Raw genomic sequence first — 23,865 nt, 5'->3', positions numbered from 1 at the left:
TTCCCTATTAATCCTGGCTGTTTATCCTAATATTCCCAATCTCTAACTGGTAGAACGTCTGAAGGTTCAGAATTTGATCTTTTTCTCTTCTTGAACTGGCCTCCCTCCCTTGGTGAGTTCATATAGTCTCATGACTTTAAATACCGCATAGTTGCTAATGGTCCCCAATGTATATATTTAGTTTGATATTCCTTTTGAGCTTCAAACTTGTTTATTAGTTTCTTGCTAACTTCTTTACTTGGAGGTCTACTGAAATTCTCAAACAGAGTATGTGCAAAACTGACCCCCGTTTTTCCTCCTCCCAAATCCACTTACTCCTAAGTGCATCCTTTCAGTTGGTTAGCACCAGAATTTCTGGAGTCCTTCTTGACCCCCCTCTCCCACCCCCTGCAATGTTGGCTCCTCTAGAATCTGGCAGCTTCTCACTTGATCTGCTGGTACCTCCCTCAAACAAGTCTCCATCATCTCTTACTGGGATTACTTCAATAGCTACCTAACTGGCCTTTCTGCTTCTACTCTTAGCCCAGTACAATTAATTCGTATAGGGAAGCCACTAGAGGGGGAGGGGTCTTTCTAAGCCTAAATCAGATCATGTTACCTCTGAACTGTGATAACTTCCTAGTTCATTCAGAGTAAAAGTCACAGCCTTTATGCCTTCTATAAAGCCCCATATGACCTTACCCCTCCAACTCCGCCTTAACTCTCTGACTTCATTTTCTTGTCTTCCTATCCCTTCTCCCCAACCAAGATATTCCAGCCACAGTGGCCTCTTTTGTTCCACTATAAAGATTGTATGTTTGCTATTTATTTCTTTTGGAATGAATCCAGAAATCCATATACTAAACCACTAACCTTCTTAAATCTTTGCTCAGATCTTATCATTTCAAGGAGAATTGCCAGATCATCCTACTTAATATTACAATCTGTGCCTCCCAGCCTCTGACACTCTTGACTCATGTATACTGATAAGTTTTTTTAGTCCTCATACTTATAAATAGTAGAAAATTCATTTGCTATATCAACTTTTATTGTCTATCTCTCCTTGCTAAAATATAAACTCCACGGGGCTTCCCTGGTGGCGCAGAGGTTGAGAGTCCGCCTGCCGATGCAGGGGACACGGGTTCATGCCCCGGTCCGGGAAGATCCCACATGCCGGGGAGCAGCTGGGTCCGTGGGCCATGGCTGCAGAGCCTGCGCATCCGGAGCCTGTGCTCTGCAACGGGAGAGGCCACAACAGTAAGAGGCCCGTGTGCTGCAAAAAAAAAAAAATATATATATATATATAAACTCCATGAAGATAGGAATCTATTCTCTTTTATACACAGATGTACCCAGATGACTAGAAGAATTCCTGGCACATTGTATCCAGTTACTAAATATTCATGAAGTGAAAGAAGTTAACTAATGATTTTAAGAACATAGCAAAATTCCTGCCATCATATATTCTGATTTTTGTGGTTTGCTTAAAAATCAAAAATAGGTACTAATTCTATTCAAAAAATATATGTATATATTTAAACAATATATGGAAATCTTCATATTGGTGGCAGAAAGAATTTAACATTAAGTGCAGTATATAAAGGGGAAGCTCTTATTTTTCTATTCTGATGAGAAGAAAAGCAATAATGGAAGCAGGGCTGCTGTTTGCAGAAGTTTTTATCTTCACTTGGAATTGGCATTGGCAAAAAAAAAAAAAGTTATAAAGTTCTCCCTTGGGTTGTCAGAAATATCAAATCAGAACATGGCTTGAATGTAGTGTTAAATAAGAGGTTAAGTTAGTGGCCAAATGCAGACGGGTTTTCTGAAGGGAGTAGGTGGATACAACAGGTGTTCATTCTCCTTGAAAGGCAGGAATGGGCAGAAGGGAGTAGTATTTTAATCAGACATCTCTCTGCCCCTAGGAGAAAGAACAGCTTAGGCATTTTAACTACAGTAGCTGAGTTTTGCTAGATAAATCATGTACAGACCAGGGTCAGGACAGTTTATAACCTTGAAGCTTCAAAATCAGTTCTCATTAGTCATGGATGGACATCAGTGTTTTAATCACTTTAAAAAATAATTCACATAACTGTTTTCAAAAGTATTTTCCCTTAATGTTAACGCATAAGTATGTATAGTTAGAATTTAATCAAAACTGATATTGTTAACATAAATTTTTATGAGACTTTTAAAAAGAAGTTAAATCAAAATCTATGGTTTGTGAATCAGAAATTTAATTTATTCTTCTTGAAGAAACTTGGAAAGGACCTAAATTACTTGTTCAACAGTATCAGTGTAACAATTGCTTTACGTTAAAGAAATTGTCTAAACTTCCCCATGAAAACTTTGTTAAAAACATTCCACACTCCTGTATACTGTATTTTCCTGAAATATAGAGAGTGTGCCTTAATAATCTTTATATCTTTACTGTCTGGCAAACAACAAGCACTTTAAAAAGATTGCTTAATACAATGAAGGATGAATATATCTCCCCTACTAAGTACTATGTAGATATATTTAAGAGAAAAATAATATCCCTTATGTATGTTCATGTCTACTCTCTGTATCTGAGGAAAGTTGACCCAATATCTGATTAGAGGAGGAAAGGTCACCCAATGTATGAGAATATAAGTTGATTAGTCAACTTTTCTGATTCACACGTGCACTCACACACACATACACACACGCACTCACACAGAAAGAGCGGGGAGAGTGGTCTGGACAGCTGCGCAACTGTCTTTTTTTGAAGCAGTACAAGAAGATATGTAAATAAAAGTCTTCCTAATTCCCAATTCCCTGGGTAGGAGGTGGAGTTCTTTACCGTTGAAATGGATCTTCATAATAGGTAGAAAGTTGACCCATAGATACCTTTAACAAAAACCTCTTGAAGCCATTGAAAACTTTGTATTCACTCTTCTTTTCAAACTAACATCTTAAGTTTGACCTTTTAAATAACATGTTTCTGTGTATCCTCACTCGGTAGCTTCCTGTACTATTCCTTTTTTTATTTTGCGGTACGCGGGCCTCTCACTGTTGTGGCCTCTCCCGTTGCGGAGCACAGGCTTTGGACGCGCAGGCTCAGCGGCCATGGCTCACGGGCCCAGCTGCTCCGCGGCATGTGGGATCTTCCCGGACCGGGGCACGAACCCATGTCCCCTGCATCTGCAGGCGGACTCTCAACCACTGCGCCACCAGGGAAGCCCTACTGTTCCCTTTTTAATGCTAGAACTAGACACTTTAAAAAATAATTTTGCCAGTGCTACATAAAATATAAAGTGACCAAAAAAAAATGCAGGAAAGCATGTGTGGTTCATGAGATGGAAACTGAAGCTTTGGGAAATTGAATAGTTTCCTCAAATTTCTGTAGTCAGTAATGGGTGGCTTCTGGAATCATATCTAGGTCATTTGTTTGTTTGTTTTCTTTTTCCCTTATTCTAAATTATTTTTCAATGATTGCCTTTTCCCAGGGGCATAGCACAGTTAAGGATAGGAAGACTGTCTTCAAAGGATAATGTGACAGTGGCTACCTTGAACATATTAGAAACATTCCTGAGTGGATTTTTAAGAGACGCAAAACATTTTGGACTTGCCTGAGTGCATATATTTGGCTTAAAAGTGTGTCACAGATTTTAATGTTTTTCTTTCTTTCCATTTATGCTTTCTTTTATACAATCTCCCCACCCCCATTTTTTCTAAATCGTACATGCTAAATCCTACAAATTATACATGCTAATGCTGGCTCAAAGACATTCAAATAAACATATGTATGCCTATGTATTTTACAAAAATAAAGTAAAATTAAGGCAAAACATATCACACTATAAAATCATATTGTTATATCTGGGGGAAACAAGTAACCCAGTTATTGCTGGGCCCCATGTAATATCTAGATACCTAAAAATATTTTTGAGATTTTTCAGTTAACAAATCATTTTTCTGATATAAAATTAGAAAACTACCATTTGATTGTAAAAGAAAAGCATGGCTCTCTCACCCCCTAGGTCTCCCATGAGTCATTTGCAGAAAAAGATGGAGCTACGAACAATTTCTTTGCAGTGCACTTGAACTTTTCTAGGGCTGCAAAAAGTTAGACTAGTGAAAGTGACATGAATCTTTTATTTTCATGATTTCTATGGATTTTGGCTTTCTTACCTCTTGAAAATATTTGCAGTGCCTACTTTCTTTGTCTCTCTTCACTTTCATAAAAGACAGCTTTTCCCTTCTGACTTTGAAATTTCCTGTATAAACTGCATACTATACCTCTTGTACCTGAGCCCATTTAAGGGAACACAGCATGGAGCCTGGGGACTTCCTGAAAGCCCTCTGGTGCACCAGGTGATCTGAAGGATTTGACTATGATTGTTTTATATGAATGATCCTTATTGCTTTAATTATTTCATTTAAGGTCATCTTTAAGATTATTGGAGTTTAAAAGAAATATCTGTAACTGAGTGAGAGAAGGTCACTGCAAATTTTATATATGTGTGTTCATATGTTGAGAGAGATGTGTGAAATCATGTGATTTTTTTAAACTTCTTTATACTTTTTTTTTAACTGTAGTAAAATATACATAACACAGAATTTACCACTTTAACCAGTTTATGCATACAGTTCAGTGGCACTACGTACATTGACATTGTTGTGCAACCGTCACCACTACCCATCTCCAGAAGTTCATTATTCTAAACTGAAGCTCTGTACCCATGAAACAATAACTCCCTGTCCCTGCTTTATACTTTGAGTGTGATTTTTATAATAAAGGCTTATATTTTGAAAAACAGGGAAAAAAAAGAAAACTACCTACTAAAATCCTATTTCACTGGATGAATCAAACATTTAACAAAATCACCAAATCTATTAAAATCAGTAAAATGATTTATTTCTTTAGAAATATACTTTGTGTCATACATCAATGACATTTTTTTGAAGTCATATCAGATTGACTCTACTGATAGTATATTCTTGTAAAACAAGCTATTTTAGTGTATAATTCATCTTTCTCTGTTTGATAGTAGCATTTAATCATAGGTAAAAATCTTCTGTCCTTTTTTTTTTCCCCAGCAGAGGCCTTATTTAGTTCTCTTTGTGCCTGTTATAATGTCATCATTATGACAAATGTCACCAATATTCTATTATTCTTAGAATGCTAGAGCATGAATCTCCTTCATGACTGTTACAACATGGAAAGGTCTAGTTTCTAAGAATGCAGTGTCTAGAAAGTGTTTGTTTGAGAAGTTTAGTGCAATCCAGGGTGAGATACTAGCCCCTGTGCATCTTCCCTGTACTGTATTCATAAATGTAATGAACATGATTGTCTAGCAAAGCTAACTTGTGTTTTAAACTGGTAATTTCAGTTTCCAAAGTTACAGATTTGTGGACATCAGTATGTACATTTTTTCCTTGGTACTAGAAGGAAGCCTAGATTGTTAGCCTCTCATTTTAGAGAGAAATGCTTTAGCTAGAGTGGCAGGGGTTAGGAGGAAGATGAAAGAAAAAAGATCTGAGACATAACACCTCAATTGTGCTAATTAACATCAAAGAGGAATTGTTTCTCTTCCAAAGAAAGTTCTTCTGCTGTTTTGCCTAAAACAAAAACAAGCACACAAATTATACACAAAGAAAAAAAATTATTATGTTCAATATGTAAAAGAGTCAGTCAGAATAAAGAACTCTTGGAAACTCTCTTAAAATTCATGACTCTTATCTAACGAAAGGGCAGTTGGTTGGAACTGTCAGAATGTTGGACATTGTTAAGTTGCTTGATTTGACCAAACAGATTGTGCCTCCGTAGTGAAATCAGCAGTTACTCAATCTATTTATTTCATGATTATCAAAAAAAATAGACAATAAATGATTGTAATTTATATAATGAGTAGCTAATATTTTGGAGATGGAGGAAAGCAGGCTTGGCTAAATTTTGAACTTCTAATAGATTTGGGTGACCATCTGTATCACCTAAGACAGTTCTACTGAAAGTGTGGTTCACAGAGCTGTAGGATCAGCATCACTTGGGAGCTTGTTAGAAATGAACATGTTCTGGTCCCACACCAAACCTGTTGAATAGGAATTTCTGGGGATGGATGCTTTAAAAAGCCCTCTTACCTGTGGTAAATTTGAGAAGAACTTACCTAAGAGTTAGGTAGAAGAAATGTGAATAAGATTTGATTTTTACCTGGGCAGCTGTCATAAGCCAGGAACCATCTGATGAACGAGTTAGAAAGGAAAACACTGGGACTCAGGTGAGAAGTGAATGACTATGTAGAGTGATAAAATGAAGTCAAAATCCAGAAACATGTACAATATGGACCCTAAGGGAAACATTCCTTTATATACTGATGTTTTCTGTTATTCATACATCTTCTAGAGACTCTATTAGGAAGGTTTACTGGAGTCAACTAGTCTTCAGAATAAGCTTCTAGTTTATTTAACAGCATGTCCTATCTATAAAAATTTCCCTAAACTTCTCTAAAGTATATTTTATTGAGATTGCTGTGCTTTAATACTATGTCCATCTTATATCAGCTTATATTAGGGGCGGCAGCATACATATTTATTATATTTTGTATGTAATATATATTTAGTATCAATATTACTAGATCTTTTACATATGTAATATATTTATTATATATTTTAAAAGCTTAGTGAGTGTATTTTTCAATTGACATTTGGGACACATCATCTTGCTTTTTCTTAATTTCTGAAAACAGTGAGACAATATACTTGAAAATGGAAATTATTCTGGAAAATTGTCAAGTATTGACAATGAAATGCTTGCTATAAACTGACCAATTTAATATAACACTGACTATATATTATAATAAGCCCCATATTAGATAAAATAACCTTTTCACCTTTATTCTTTTGGTCTGAGGTAGTAGATAAAAAGGAGTAAATTTTTTAAAGTGAAGACATTTTTAACAGATTTAAGATGAGAGAAGTTTTTTTAAAAGTCTTTATTATTTTCTAATTTCAAGGAAACAACATAGGATTTTAAAGTTGGAAAGATATTAATCGGTCTCTCCCAAGTTAAAGACTAGGGAACTGAAACCCAGATAGATCAAGTGCATTCAGTCAAGGTTAATGGGTTTCTTTGTTACACTGAATGTTCCTCAATATATATCAAAACTCCTTATTTAAATTGTCATCAGTTCTATGATTCATTATTTGAATTTCAAAGAAAAAATTCACTTTATATTAATAGTTATTTTCTTGACGTTCTCTACAGAAAACATTATATGTATGTGCCTAAAGGTTACTGTTTCCTTTGAAATTACAACTTGAAAAGCAACATTATAATCTTAATCATTATAACTTTTGTAAGGATTTTTTTTAATACACCCTCCTAAAAAATATGAAGGAATCTTAGCTGTTTACAGGCACAAATATCAATAGATGAATTGAATTGGCAATAATACAGTTGTTCCAGTTCTTTTTTTAATGCATATGCTTATTTCATCATGTAAATAGAATTATATAGTCTTCATAAAATCAAACCTTTTTAGTTTAAGGATGATTTTAGGAGGCTGTTGGGATCCATTGAGAAATGCTCTATCATTCAGAGCTACTATAAAGTTGATACAACTTAAATGTGAAGGAAAATAAATGTTTTTGCTTAAAATATATTTTAGATGGTCAGTTATGAAGAACGTAGGGGAAAAATTCTGATATTCTTGTGATTTACTTCACTATTCTGAAATTCCTTAAGCCAGGTAGCTCTCCAGTTTGCATTTGGTTCAAACAAAATATCTTAACTCAATCTTGACTTTATGAAATACTCTATCTTTTAAAAATCACCAATAAATAGTCAAGGGGTGAACATCAAACTTCATTCCTGCCTTCAATCTTGTAATGATGGGCATAAAATAATTCATTAGGGTAAATAGATAAAATGAGGGTCAGGATAATGCAAAAAAGTTTTGTCTTCCCCTAGATTTTTCCCCATGTTAATAAAATGACACCACATGCTTTTACATTTTTAGGTAAGAAATCTGGACATCTCCCTGGTTCTTAGTTTTCATCTCCACTGCCACCATTCTCCACCTCCAGTCTTTCAGCCAGTCCTATTGATTGTACCTCCAGCCTCATATCTGCTATTCTCCATTTCTACTCCAAGACAAGATCATATCTTTTCAGATCTACTCTAGATATTTCCTGTTTCTTCTCGTTTCTGTTCTTGCTATATTCTTATCCATGATCTACAAAGATCACCTCCAGTTAATTCTTGCCTAAAATCTTTCGGTGACTTCTCTTTGCAATCAAATTACAACTCAAACTTATGTTAATGATTTACCAGGCTTGCATAAATTGCCAAACTATTTTCCCAAATTTATTTCACGTCATTCCACTGTTTATTTACCTTGCTACCCACTCTCCTCTTCACTTTGTCCTCCAATATGTCAGATTCTCTCACCCTTGCACTTTTTTGTTTGTTTGTTTGTTTGTTTTGCAGTACGCGGGCCTTTCACTGTTGTGGCCTCACCCGTTGTGGAGCACAGGCTCCGGATGCGCAGGCTAAGCAGCCATGGCTCACGGGCCCAGCCGCTCCACGGCATGTGGGATCCTCCCAGACCGGGGCACGAACCCGTGTCCCCTGCATCGGCAGGCGGACTGTCAACCACTGTGCTACTAGGGAAGCCCACCCTTGCGCTTTTTGCATGCTTTCCCCTAGTCTTTTTCCTGGTCTTGGTAAAGTTATCTCCTGGAGTCCAGAGCTTAGTTGGTAAACTTAAAAAAAATTTGCTCTTAGTTTCCTGGATGTCTTATATATCAAAGCATAGTGAGAAAGAGTAGCTTAAAATGAAACTAGAGAGGTTAACAGAGGTCAGCCACAAAGTCATTTTCGTGGGTCTACTCTTCTTGAATGTTGGGAGGTTATTCCAAGTGAAAGATGGCTCCTTTATTAACATAAAGGTATACATTCCTATAAAGAAGGGCTAGACTAATACCTAACAAAGGGCAAGATTATTTTTTATATCAATTACCCAGAGTGGAAGAAGTAATTAGGAAGAGAACTGAGAGAATGCTGGTGAAGGAGAAGAAGTAACTATATCTTTCTTGGTGTAGACATCCAGAAGACCAAGATGAAGATGTTTCAAGGGTTGTGGTTGCATTTAGAGAAATTGTGATTACATGTAGTTACCATGTAGAGGAAGATTAGGAACTATAAGTAGGGATCTCCACTTTATCACTATATTAAGACAAGTGTCACCTAAAAGAATTTGATGATCCAGGCAATAAGAGTAACCTCTGATTATCTTACCAAAAATAATTACAACCACTTGATATAGTATGTATTATATATTACTAAGTGCTTGGCACTAAAGTAATTCTTAGATGTTTATATTAATTTCTGACAACATCTATGTGAAATAACATGGTATTTTTACAGTTGAAGAAATTGGGGCTCAAATCTATTGAAACATGACCAAGATCACATAACTCTAAAAGTCAGATAAATTTGGATTTATCTGACTGCAAATCCCACATCTTTCTAGTAAAGTTTTTCCCTTTTAAATATACTAATAAGCAATATTTGCTCTTTTTATATATAAGTGAATCATTTTCCATAGTTTTCTTTTTAATGATATTTTGAAAGTCTACCCATTGTAGTAGTTTTACTGGAAAGCAGTGAATAAAAAGCAAGTTAATCTGCTACATGCTTAGGTGTCATGTGGAACACCAAAAAATGTATAATCACCTGCTTGTTTGCTTCCTTTCTTGCTTTTCTTGTCATCTTCTCATGCTATTTGTGTATGCTCATTATTGGTGATGTTGAACTTGCATGTTTTCCTGTGTATCAATATCTGACTGCCTGTATCTGTTGATTTCCCAAAGAAACTTTCCTTTCCCTTTTTTTTCAGATCCTAGTCAATCCTTAATTATATATCATCTATTGGATTACATCTCTATCTCTATAATCAATCACTTGTTGTAATAACCTTTGTGTTCCAGTGCAAAAGGGAAAGAAACTCCCCTCTACATTAGCCACAATTTCCCTGTTTTCTTTGACATATACCTAAAGTTGGATGGCAACTTTATAAACACTACAATGTTTATAAATTTTGTAACTCTATAAATTAAAGTAGAACACATGTACAGCAAAATGTACAAAAAATAAATGTAAAACTCATTGTAAGATCAAAAGCTGAATGTGTGTGCAACTACCACCCAAGTCTAGAAAGAGAATGTTATCAGCACATCACAAGTCACCTCTTGACCCTGACCAATCATTATCCTCTCTCTCCTACCCAAGATGACCAATGTCCTAACTAATTATTAATTAGTTAATATCCTACCTAATAATCATAAACTAAAGATGAGCCTGCTTTTGCCTTCAGTTGAGAATCATGAATTATGCTATTTTGTGTGTTCTTTTACTTAGGACTGTGCTTGTAAAAATCCATCCCATCCATGTTGTGACATGAAGCTGTATTTCATTTATTTTCATCGTTGGGTAGATTTCATTTTATGAATATGCTAAACAGTATTTATTCTAGTATTCATGAACATTTGGGTTATTTCTAGTATATTCATTCAGAGTAATAATGCTTAGAACACTCTTAAATAAGCATTTTTATGTACACAGTTTTATTGGAAATAGACCTAGGAATGGAATTACTGAGTCATAATATATGGCTATATTAGTGGTTGTATGATTAATAGCCTGACACTGTTTAAGTGGACCTATTGTTCCTTACTCTTTCTAATACTTGATACTACCCTTTTTTTCCATTTTATCAGGTTGGTACATATGTAGTGGTATTTCATTGTGATATCAATTGGCATTTCTCTGATCATAAGTGACTTTTAAGCACCTTTTTCTGTGTTTATGAGCCAGTTGGGCTGTTTTATAAAATATAATACTTAACTATGGCTTTGACAATTTGTTCCTGATAGATTGTTCATCATTTTCTTATTGATATTAATGAGTTATTTATGACTCATTCATATGCAGTGACTATGCTCTCTTTGTTGGTTACATGTGTTGCAAGAGTCTTTTCTCACTACTGGGTTTGCTTTTTCTCTAATTTAATGGTTTTTAATTTTCATGTAGTGCAACCTGTCAATATTTTTCTTTATTTTCAAGGATTTTTATGTCATAATTAATTGTTCGATACCACAAAATCATGAACATATTTTCCAATAGTACATTCTAGAATCTATATGTATGTATGTATGTATTCTGTATTAATTTATTTTGGCTTTTATTTTATTTATTTATTTTTTTAATTTTGGCTTTTATAATTCATTCTATAGTACACTTGGTATTTATATTTATATGTGATGTAAGGTAGTACTCCAGTTTCATATTTTATATACAGATAAATTTTCTTATCTTTTATTAATAACATTGTCCTTTATCCCAGTTCAATAATATTTATCCTTTTCATGAATGATTTGACTATTCTAAACCCTTTGCATTTTTGTATAAATTTAAGACTCACAGTTTTAATTTACACATGTACACACACACACACGCACACAAACCTGTTGAAACCTTTATTGGAATTGCATTAAATGTGAAGAGTAATATAAGAATTGGTATCTTTGAAATATCTTGCAAATGGAATATTCCTTGATTTATTCACACCTTATCAATAGCTCTTAAAAATCGTTTTATGTTTTCTTAGAATTCTGACATTTATTAGCTTTACTCACATATACGTTAGTATATGTGTGTATTGCTGTGGTGAATAGAATCATTTTAAATTTATTTTTCTGACTTCTGCATGGAGAAATACATCTAAATTTTATATAGTGACTTTATGTCTGGCAATATTGCTAATACTCATTTTCTAATTATTTTTCGTAAATATATAGTTATTTACTAATTGTCTTATTTTTAGCTTAATTTCTCTCTAGATAGAGAACTTACTCATATGATTTCAGCTCTTTAAAATTGCTTGAGACTTCCTTTATGGCTCACATATACAATTCTTACAAATTGATTTTTTAAATATAAATTCTTTTGTTAGGTACAGCAGTCTATATGTGTTAAGTGAAGTTTATCAATCATATTGTTCAAATCTCTGTCCTACTGTGCTGCAGGGTCACTGTCAGCTCTCCATTACCACTGTTTTCTTCTCAGCACCCCCCACCCCACCCCGCGTCATAGAGGAGATGCTGGGGGCTACATTTCCCAGAATTCCCAGTAAGAGGCACTTCGGTGAGCTGTGATTCCTCATGGATTTCAATGACACTGTTATTTGCTTATTTACCTGCTCATGTCTTACTGAGTTCTGGGAATTGTACATGGTACATTATAGACATTATCATTTGAGGCCTGGATGCTACTATAATCATTAAGGGTGGCAGGTTGCACGAGCTTTGCAACTCTAGATCACCTCATTCAATCAGTAACTGTCATGTTTTAAAGATGGGATTCATTCCTGGCTAATATTTGCCTGCTCTATTCTGAATCCTGCAGTTAGGCTCTACAGAGCCCCCCTCCCCGCCCACGCAAAAATATGTGTAAGATTCTCAGGGACCTCTTCTCCTTGACAGACCCTGTACTCTAAAATTGATATCCTTAGTTCTTCAAGGTTCTCATCCTCAAGGTCATCTCTTCCAGAACTGATATATGTTCTTATTGCAAAAGCAGCTCCCAAACTGTACTCGCTGGCCTGGATTACTTCTCTTCTAACATCTTAGAACCGTACAATTTTAGGATCTCATTAGATTTTCAGTGCTCTTATGCAAATTTGTTTTTATATTTTAACCACTTTTTCCTGGTTATTCACGGTAGGATGGAGTTTAGATTCACCAATCTGACATTACCAAGAATGGAAATCATTTACTCTTCAATAGGCTTTTGAGTATATCACTTAAATTCTTGTTTATCATTGTAGAAAAAATTTTGAAAAAAGTTTTACAAGGACATAGACTATGTCATTATTGGTTATAGCTGTAGGCACAATACTAGCAAAAAGAAAAGATAAAAAAATAATTCCTTGTTTCATTTAATTTACATCTTAATATATATCCATCTGTACTTCTTAACTAAGCAGTATTTATTAAGTTAGTAATAAAAAGCATACGCTTTCTATTATTTATGATAACCACAGTATTAAAGTCATCTTCCTGGCTTATTTCAACTTTTAATACTAATAATTGCTGTCAAATCAGTCACAGTTACATATAGAATAGCTCAACTGTCCTAGATTATATCCAAAGGCCGTTAAGTCCTGCTAATGAGACTCTCCCAGGTATGAGGAGATGCCAAATTCCTTCAATCTTATGGTTTAAAAATAAGGATAAATGATATCCTTCTTAAATTTTCTTGAAAGATAGATTTTATTTCTCAAAACTAGTCCTCATACATTTCCTATATACTGGTTTTGATAAATTGCATATCTCCTATAGTCAGAAGAAATTGAAACATTGAGACTTATTTTATAAGAACTTATTTTTATCCTAGGATTGTTATCTAATAATAAAAAATCTTGCTGCATTAACCTACAAAAATATTTAAAAGTCAAAACAAATTTACCAGAGATGAAATGTTTTCAGAAGGAACTTATGAGCTGATTTTTCCTATATCAAGACAAACACCTAGAATTTGTATTAGAAAAGGAACATGACTATAAATTCTTCAAGAATTTTTTATACTTGTCAGTGTACAAGTAAATTGCTGAGTACTACATGAACCTTACATTTCACAAAATACCAAGAAATGTGAGCCAAATGGTTATCCTTCACTCTAAGTTTGACAATGAGAAGACTGCATTGGGATATAGATAGATAGGAGATAATCATTCCTTGTTTAAATCAGCAACACATTTTTAAAAACTCTACTACTTTCTTATTGATGTAGAAAAGTATGTTTTTTACAAATGGATATAAAATTATAATAGACTTTGCTAATATTCATTGAAAAATATTTTTTAAATCCTCATCTAAAAATGGCCACTCTCTCTTTTTTCACTTCATCCTAACCACCCTCTATCTTTCTGGCCTTCCAACCAAGCATATTCTTACCTAGACACGTGGCATTTTTTGTTTTCTCTGCCCGAAAGGTATGTTACTCAGAAATACTGATAGCTCCCTCCATTACTTTATACTGATCCCTGGTCATATTTCACTTGATTGAAAGGTCTTCACCATTCACCTTAATTAATTCAATGCTCTTTTTCCTTACTCTCTTTTATTTATCTTTTTGACTGTTATCACTCCCTGAAATGATATGTGTGTTTGTTTACTGTCTGTGACCCTACATTGGAATGTAAGTTTTATGAGAGCAGGGTTTTTGTTTTGTTCTCATCAGTACCCCAGGACCTAAGCAGTGTCAGGTCCAGAATAAACTCTGAGTACAAGTTTTCTCCTGTATGAGGCTTGAATGAGGCTCTTGGCTACACAGCCAGCCAGCTGACCACAGCATAGGTTCTTGCCTCGTTTCTGCCAACTTTGTTCCTATAGTTCCTCACCATTATGAAAACCTTTTTCTGTACCTCTGCTTTTCTCCCAAAACAGGGCTATAACCTGAGCCTATAGATCATAATCTCTAAACATCTGTGTGCCCCTAGGATTTGAATTCACTGAGTACCACCTTGAGTCAGGCATTTCTTCGGTCTGTGGTTCTCTTATGCACCACACCTTATGAATGAGCAACTAATCTGGGAGCTAATGTTTACATATAGTTACTATGTTTGAATATCACATTTACTTCCAAGCTAGCTAACTGGAAGGGACAAAAAAAAATTACTGCACAATTACCATTTTATGACCAAGAGAAATAAAACAATATACGCTCCATATTTTTTCCAATATTACATCTTTTTTTTAATTTAAGAGAATTTAAACCACATAAAGAAAATGCCTTTAACAATATATTTTTATGGAATATGAAAAAAATGTTCCTTTATGTGATTGTGCTTTGTTTCATCTGACTTGAAAACACTTAAAGATTTGTCTTCAAATTTAGTTATAAAATGTGATCGGAGATTCAATGAGGTAAAAGTCACAAGAGTGGTTAGGAAAATTCAGAAATGTAATATGTGAATTATGCAGTAATATATATATATATAGATATATATATAGATATATATACATCTTCCGTGTGTGTGTGTGTGTGTGTGTGTGTGTGTGTGTATGTGTGTTTTATTCCTGGAAAAGGACAGCATGAAAAATGGCACAGATGTGAGAATGATTTAGCAGACAGTTCAGCAGACAGTATATAATCTAGTTTTCCTGGCAGGCTGGACGCTATGAGACTTGGCCAAGGAGGATGAGTGAGGAGAAGGAAAGATAGTGTTTCGTCTGTATCATAGTATGAAGGGCCTTGAATGCCAGCTGAAATTTTATGTATAAAGATTTGGAATGGCACAAAAACCCTCAAGCAGAAAAGCTACAGTGCTTTCCAAGATGAACACAATGACAGCTAAATTGTAAAAAAACAGCATTGAATGATGGCTTCCTCCAAAATATATAGTTTTAATAAATTGAGGGAGAATGACATAATTTTTAAAAGTTGTAAAGTAGGAAAAACTGTTACCAAAGTATTAGCGCTGCTTCAAATCAGATTTACAGTATGTATTTTAACAAAACGAACATTTATAGTCAGTCATAAAATATTTTTATCACAATAATTTTTCAGTTATTATTGCTACATCGTTTTGGACTCATGCTATGTTTTTCTTCTACACAATGCTCAAAGCCCTCTCATCTTCCCCCTGCATTATCCTTTGGAAAGATGAGTAAGATGAAGCAGAGTTAAAATAAATTGATCATTGTGTATTTGGGAAATTGGTAGATGTCTTATATATTGAGGTAAAACTAACAACAGCAAAGAAGGGCCTCAGAGACTATCACATTATGTGTTTAATAGTTATTACCTCCATGTAAATTGTTTTATGTTAAATATTAAAATTTTTATTAGGAAAAAAGTAGCCATGGAGATTCTTTTTTCCAGTATATATACAGCTTCCCAAAATTCTGGGGATTATTTTGGAAATCCTTACCAAAGATGGACATGAGCAAAAATAAATAAATTAGATTTCAGCTTCATGAGGACAAGCACAATATCTTTTTTATTCACTCTCTTACACCAGCCTCCCCAAGTAAATATTCTTTGAGTGTGTGAGTTAATTTGTGTTGACATTTGTTATGGACTGTTTGTATCTTTTCAAAATTCATATGTTGAAGCTCTAACTCCCAATGTGGTGGTATTTGGAGATGGGGCCTTTTGGAGGTAGGGTAGATGGGGTCATGAGGGTGGGCCCTGGTCCAAAGGGATTAGTGCCCTTAAAAGAAGAGACACCAGAGAGCTTGCTCTGATTCTCTCTGTGAACATACAAAGAAGAGGTCATGTGAGTACACAGCAAGATGGCCTCAGATTGAAACCTATGTTACTGACACCTTGATCTTGGAGTTACCACAGATTTTGCAGATCTGTGGGAAATAAATTTCTGTTATTTAATCCACTCAGTCTATGGTATTTGCTATGGCAGCCTAAGCTGATAAAACAGCATTCTAAGCTAGTTCTAAGCTATAGTATTGCATCATATACTAAACAAAACTAAATATTGAAATGCAAATTAAAATTGAGATATTACATGTATTTCAACAAAATGGAAAGGGTGATTAGAATTCAGAACTGTTTATTTCATGGTATCTCTCCATAGCACTTAGCTTCCCTGTCAGAATTTGCAAAGCCTACTGTTTGGACTACCCAGAATTTCCACATTAAAAATAAGCTATGTTTTTATTGCAAAACTAAGTGCTTTATGGAAAGACTGAATGTACATGTGGGAAACATTTTGCGAAAATATGTTTCCAACCTCAGTGATAGAATTGGAAAACATAATTAAAGTGATTGTTAGATGCTAAAATAATTTATCACTTTTATGCTGTGTTTTAAAAAGTGTTATTCGCAATGGAGCTGTGTTTTTGTTACATGTTGCATAAAGAAGCTGTTTCTTGTTTTTCGCTGGAATCTAAGTATGCTCCTAATTTCAGACACATTCATTACACTTAATAAAGGCAATTACTGTATTTCAATACTGAGAAGATTTGGTTATTGTATGGGAGGAAAAGTGATGTATGGGGAGTGAAAAGGGATCATTCTGTTCTCAGTTATGAAAGCGAAGGACATTATGTGTGAATGTGTCTGTTTATTTGCGAAGCATCATGGTTTTGTTTTCCATAATGTATTAATGTAAAGAATGATCTCCTATCACTTTGGTATGAATGGGTTTTCTGGAACAAGCCAATCATATATCTTTGGGCATATGTAGAGCCTCCTCCTGGTCATACTTCTGAATCTATTTGTTCATGGGTTCTGCTCCTGTAAAATCATAATATAAAAACATTAATTCATAGACTGATTGTGATGATAAAATGAGATAATTGAAAAATCCTTTAACAATGCAAAAAATAAGGCAGGATTTCCAGCAATGATAGAAGATGTTGGCAAATCTTCTTAAAAAAAGCAAGTATAAAATTGTACAATATTGTTGAAAACAACCATGTCAGGACACAGAAAGTTGATCAAAGGCAAAAACAAATTGTGAAACATTTATTTATGAAAAACTGCTAGAACTTCCACTAAAAACGGTAAGATTCTATGGACTGGGGCTGTTCCCTTTCCTGCCCCTCACCCCTGCACTTCACTCTCAGTATTATCAGCACAATAGTTTAACCAGGGTATAGATGGCCGAAGGAAGCTAGCAACTTTGCTGACAAAGGAGGCTGACTTGATTGATTTTGAACACAGTAAAAAACCACACCCTGTGGCATAGTAAGTAAAAGTAGCAAACTAAGTTGGAATTAAGGGTGGAAAATCAAAGCTCTGCTAGCCTGAGGTTGTGGACTTGATTGGGGGAAGTGGCAGTCAAGCTGGACTTTTAAAAGGGAGAGCCTGGAAATGAAAGAGCCCTGGAAGCTAAGCTCCCCATACATTCTTGGCTGACTAGAAAACAGTAGGCATGCACAGAGAAGACTGAACTGGATCAGAAAGTAAAAGTTAAGGCAGGCTTGAAACTGTTCAACCCCACCCCCATCCCCAGATCTGTCAGCACAGAGTAGAAGCCTTAGGGACACAGGAGCCTGAGCACAGCTTCTGTCCAATCATTGAGTGACCAGTGAGCCATGCAGACACAGGGAAATCAAACTTACGATAAGAAGGAGAGAAAAATTAAGAGAAAGATTTAATAACACTTTTGTTGCTTTTAGATTTATTTTTATTGATATAATTTTGATTCTATTGCTGGAAATAAATAATGTGATTTTTTTTTCACTAATAGGTTTCTGAAGGTGTTCAGGTGAACTACAAAGGAAGATTAGTGTCTGCCTTTGGAATAATTTAACTTCTTATGCCCCAAGCAAATATGTAGGGATCAGGAAATCAAACTAATAAAAACAAAGTTAATCTTACTTATTTTTACAATGATTGACCTGAATCCTTGTGAATCTAAGATACATGAAAATTAGGATAGTTAAGTAGTGAACTGTATACTGCTTTGTATGTTGTTAAAATTTGGTGATATTGGTTAGCCAAAGAGTTCATTAGAGTTTTTCCGTAAGATTTTACAGAAAATCCCGAACGAACTTTTTGGCCAACCCAGTATTTTGTGACTGACTAAATAGCTTATTAGAGCAACGAGGTCTTCAGGGCTAGACCATCATTCACTATGTGGGTCAGGTTAGTTTTGCTATGTCATGTTCATAAATGTGACCCAATCCCAGCCATATCCTTTCTTCCAAGGATAATATTACTGATGTCAAAAGAATCTCAATATTGAAATGGTTACAGATCTTTCTGATGAAAGATTATCTGTAGCACTTGTAGAGCAATATTTTCCCAGACAACCTGCATTATCCACATTCACAAAGAAGTATAAACATATTTATACTGAGTCAGTAAGTCCTCATAATCAGTATCTTATGTTTAATTGTGTATGCAATTGTAATATTTCTTATGTGAGTGAAGATTCTCCTGAAATTTTGGCCTCTGCCTCAATCTCTTTTAGGCAGTTTGATCTGTATTTCATAGCTCCAAGGGAAGCATTTGGCAGGGTACACAGTAGAATTAGCTCCCTTCCAGTAGCTTGCACTCTTAGGAGAACTTAGAGACTTTTCTAAGGGAGTAAAAGAAAAAAGAAACAGGGTTTCAGATGGAATCAGCTGATGATGAAACATGATGGAAGAAGGATTTTCTCCAGATTATATGGAGACTTCCTTGGCCTGAGAAAAGAAACCAGGGAAAGGCTTTTGGGTCTAGAGGTAATAGGAAACCAGAATTTGCTTCATAGCAGTTCTGTGGACAGTCATCTGGGAATACGGGCACCAAGATTATACTGAGAAATGATTACAAATTACTTCAGGCCATAGGCATAGAGGTTCAAAACTCAACAAAAATTGCCACTTACAAATAATTTTCCCAAAATGATAGAGAGCCACCAGACCTAAAGGGAACATATGTGCAGGATGTTTGGTGACCTATGGAAATAGGTAACTAAAATCCACAGCCACCTCTGCCATTGGACACTGGTAACTTATAGGGTCTTGGAACCCTATAAGGGTTCCAAGGGCAAAAGAGAAAAGAGGACAAAACCATTATTGAGCTCGACTATAAGACTGTCCCAAGAGAATGGGAGTTCAATGTAAAAACTTAATAAAGTTATAAAAAAATAATTAAATGATATTTCTTTCACAACAGAGCTTATGGACTGAGAGTTATGCCTGTTATGTATTTTTTTAAGTTCTGATTCGATCATGGTTAAATTAATTTATTAAATTACAAACTATCAACTATACAAATTTCATGTAAATATCTAGTGATAAAACGCCTTAGATTAAACGTGTATTTGTTCCTCCTTCTACCTGTGACATTGGAGGTGATCAGTTCTTTCCTGTTTGAAAATAAGAGTTAATAGCATTTTAAAAGCACTAAAACAAAAGGGACTCACTGTTATGATGTTTCCAAGACAGATTAAAATCTGATAAAATGGAGAGTCCTTTCCTTAGAGGAATCAATTTAGCAAAACGGAAAAGAAACAGGACAATTTGGATATGATCAAATGTATTCTTCACCTTCTGAATATTTGGACAGATGGAGGGAAAATTAACATGAAAAGAGTGGATATTCCTAGGACAAAAATGCTTTCAGTCAGGCATAAATTCATAAACCTCTAAAAATTTGAAGATGAATTCACTTCATTACTCTTATCAAATAATTAGAAACAGTACAGTGCTCTCTAGGAGAGAACTAATTTTTTTTAAAGGAAGACACTCAGGTACAATCGTATCAATTGACACAAATTAAGTATTTTATAGAAGCAAATTTTGTGCTGAGCCACCAAAGCTAAGTTCCCATATGGCATTTTATTATGGTGTGCAGATGTCCTCTGGTAGTAACAATAAAATTCAGGAGCTGCACTTGCCACTACTGTATTAGTGAAGACCTTGTTACTGCTCACAGAGTCTATTTTAATAGGCTTCTGATTGCTTACCTCTGGTGTCTTCTAAAACAAAAACCACTTTTCACCCTACTGTCTGAGAATGTGTTAAGAAGCTTATCATAGTTCTGATAATGGCCCTGCCCTGCATGAAACCTCCCCCTTAGCTACTAAATACAGGACTTGTTTTCTAGTTTGATATTCAACGATCACTAATTTAATCAGTGTAAGCATGATTTACTATTAAGCACTATAAAATGTAATTTAAGATTTATTAACCTTATTAATATTATACTAATACATAATAATAAATTTTAGAAGAGTGATAGTGTCACATGAAAACCATATTACACAAAGATCGAAAGAATGGGTTCTTTAACAAAACACAGAAGAATATAAATCCTAACTCTATAGAAATTAGCTGAGTGACATTCAGTTGTGGGCTAGTAAAGCAGCCCTCTGAAAAGAGAGAGCTCTGACTTGTAGCATTTGCCAGTTTCTGTGGTGTAAATACTCCCACCTTGGCCATTTCAAAACTACCAACAGTTTAACAACCCCCTCACAAAATTTAGCAATTGGCTCTCATAAACCGATTCAAGCTCACTCAAGCACAGACCAATCTGGTGGATATTCCTAGGACAAAATTTGTCAAAATTTATTTTTCTTCTTAATAGTTAATTTTATTATTTGTAAAATGGGCCTAATAATTCCTATATTGTAGTGTTGTGCAGTGGTTTAAAATGAGATAATATATTACAAATTACTCCATTACTGTGCTCTATAAATAGAACAACAAAGCCTGGATGATAGCACATCTGTTTACAATATGGTTTATTGAATATTTTAATCTCACTTTTGAAACCAGCTACTCAGAAAAGAAAGATTGCTTTAAAAATATTACTGTTCAAGAACAATTGCACCCAAGAGCTCTGATGGAGATATACAATGAGATTTCATGTCTGCCAACACAACATCCATTCTGCAGCCCAGAATGGGTGAAGATGTGATTTTGAATTTTTAAATCTTATTATTTAAGAAATACATTTTGTAAGGCTATTGCTGCCATAGATAGTGATTCCTCTGATGGATCTGGGCAAAGTATCTTGAAAACCTTTTGGAAACAATTCACCATCCTAGATGTCATTAAGAACATTCATGATTCATGAGAAGAGGTCAAAAATATTAACATTAACAGGAGTTTGGAAGTTGATTCCAGTCCTCATGGACGACTTTAAAGGGTTCAAGACTTTAGTGGAGGAAGTAACTCTGGGTGTGGTAGAAATAGCAAGAGAACTAGAATTAGAATTGGAGCCTGAAGATGTGACTAAATTGCTGCAGTCTCGTGATAAACTTTAACAGATGAGGAGTTGCTTCTTACAGATAGCAAAGAAAGTGATTTCTTGAGATGGAGTCTACTCCTGGTGAAGATGCTGGAAAGACTGTTGAAATGACAACAAAAGACATAGAATAGTGTAGAAATTTAATTGATAAAGCAGCATCAAGGTTAGAGACAGTTGACTCCAATTTTGAAAGAAGTTCTACTGTGGATAAAATTTTCTCAAGCAGTATTGAATGCTACAGAGAAATTGTTCATGGAAGGAAGAGCCAATTGATGCAGCAAGCTTCATTACCTACTTATTTTAAGAAATTGCCAAAGTCACCCCAACCTGCAGCACCCACCACCCTAAGTAGTCAGCAGCCAATCAACATCAAGGCATACCCTCCACCAGCCAAAAAAAATTCAACTCACTGAAGGTTCACATGATGGTTAGCAGTTTTTAACAGTAAAGTATTATTAATTAAGTTATGTATGTTGCTTTTCTTATAGACATAATGCTATTGCACACTTACTGGACTACAGAAATATTGTGTAAGCATAACTTTTATATGCACTGAGAAACCAAAAAATTTATGTGAGTCAATTTATTGCAATGCTCACTATTGCAGTGGTCTGGAACTTCAGATTTGCATTTCTAACTCTGACTTAAACATTAATAACTTTCTCTTTGGCCCTTAACTTCTAGTATTTCCTCTAGCTTCTTACATTCTAGTAACAACTTAACTTCTAAAAGAGGAAGAAAACTGTGTTTTCAAAGATTTCCGGTCTGTTTGTTTAAATGAAACCATTTTTCTATTTGTATAAGTTCTCAAGCAAGACCCACCACCATATGGTGCAATCAGGGGCCAAGGTGCAGAAACTAACTGGCCTGCAAGTCAAAAGAGCTTGTGACCTTGGTTTCATTAGCAATAATCTGCCCTGAGCAAGTTATTGGCTCAGTACAAACTGATGCTGAATAAGGCAAGATAATGTGTGCTACTCTGATATTAAAATAATTATTTTGCTTAAGGTTTCAGGCAATACCTGATGTCATTAATCTTGGACATTTTTCTGAGGGTGTACATGATTACGTCTATCATGTTTACAAGATAGAAGATTATTAGAGAAATACTAGAGATCTTTGATTCAAAACATTTTTGAGGGTAAAACTGTAATAGCATTGATAGCATTGATTGTATTTATAATTTCAATTTCTTATTATTAATAGAAAAACATTACATAATCTCTTCTAAGGATAAATAACTGACAAAATGGTGCCCTATATTTTTTTAAAATGAGAATAACAGCTTAAAATAAGTTTTTATATGAAGTATCAGTATTTTTCTTTAGTTTTTAAAATTCTAAAGTGTTTCATACATAGAATAATAGTACAAAGAATGATATAATTAAAATCTTGGTAATTATCTTGTAATTATACAGATTATAAGAAGGAAACTGAAAATATCATACATTCATTCATTTATTCATTTGTTCAACATCTTTGAGAACTTCCTTTGTGCCAGGTTCTGTTTAAGAAACTGGGAATGTGTCAGGGAACTCAAAACAAAACAAAACTAAACTAAACCTGTTATCAAGCCATTTATTTATTTTGTATCCTTCTTTTCTACCTCCTATGGGAATCCATTACCCTGTTATGGTGCTTATTATTCTCATGCATAGATTATATATAATCTATATATATATATACACACTTATACTTAAATTATTTTTTGTAGGATTTTACGTAGTTTGTTTTTTTTCTATATTATATCCTTGTAGTCTTTCTACATTGAAATAGGAAGCCTAGTTCATTCCATTTTAACTAGTAAAACAATATTTAATTGTATAACTCTACTACAGTTTAGTTATCAATTTTCTTGTAAATGAAGGTGTTTTCAATTTACTGCAGTTACAAACAACGTCACAATGAATATTCTTTGTCATCTTGTAAGCATGTTACCATTATAATAATTGGATAAAGTAATTACCATTATAATTGCCATTAATTACCATTATAAGTTTTGGATAAAGTAGGAGGGTAAGAGGTTATGAACGTCTTCAACATTACAAGGTAGTGTCAAATTGTTTTCTGCAATTGTGTTGCCAGTTCCATTCCTACCAGCAGTGTCTTAGAGTTTCTGTTGCTCCACATCCTCCCAATTTGTAATATCAGTC

This window comes from Phocoena phocoena, chromosome 11 (genome assembly GCF_963924675.1).
Source record: "Phocoena phocoena chromosome 11, mPhoPho1.1, whole genome shotgun sequence".
Taxonomy (NCBI): domain Eukaryota; kingdom Metazoa; phylum Chordata; class Mammalia; order Artiodactyla; family Phocoenidae; genus Phocoena; species Phocoena phocoena.
This window is presented reverse-complemented; position numbering follows the sequence as displayed.